Genomic DNA, 643 nt, shown 5'->3' with positions numbered 1-643 from the left:
TCTCTCTCGCTCCGTCTCTCTCTCTCTCTCACTCCGTCTCTCTCTCCCTCTCGCTCCGTCTCTCTCTCTCTCTCGCTCCGTCTCTCCCTCTCTCTCGCTCCGTCTCCCTCTCTCTCGCTCCGTCTCCCTCTCTCTCTCGCTCCGTCTCCCTCTCTCTCTCGCTCCGTCTCCCTCTCTCTCTCGCTCCGTCTCCCTCTCTCTCGCTCCGTCTCTCTCTCTCTCTCTCGCTCCGTCTCTATCTCTCTCTCTCGCTCCGTCTCTCTCTCTCTCTCGCTCCGTCTCCCTCTCTCTCTCGCTCCGTCTCTCTCTCTCTCTCACTCCGTCTCTCTCTCTCCTCTCGCTCCGTCTCTCTCTCTCTCTCGCTCCGTCTCTCCTCTCTCTCGCTCCGTCTCCCTCTCTCTCGCTCCGTCTCCCTCTCTCTCTCGCTCCGTCTCCCTCTCTCTCTCGCTCCGTCTCCCTCTCTCTCTCGCTCCATCTCCCTCTCTCTCTCGCTCCGTCTCCCTCTCTCTCACTCGTCTCTGTCTCTCTCTCGCTCCGTCTCCCTCTCTCTCTCACTCCGTCTCTCCCTCTCTCTCTCGCTCCGTCTCCCTCTCTCTCTCTCGCATCCGTCTCCCTCTCTCTCTCTCTCTCCGTCTCCTCTCTA

This window comes from Heptranchias perlo, chromosome 20 (genome assembly GCF_035084215.1).
Source record: "Heptranchias perlo isolate sHepPer1 chromosome 20, sHepPer1.hap1, whole genome shotgun sequence".
Taxonomy (NCBI): Eukaryota; Metazoa; Chordata; class Chondrichthyes; order Hexanchiformes; family Hexanchidae; genus Heptranchias; species Heptranchias perlo.
This window is presented reverse-complemented; position numbering follows the sequence as displayed.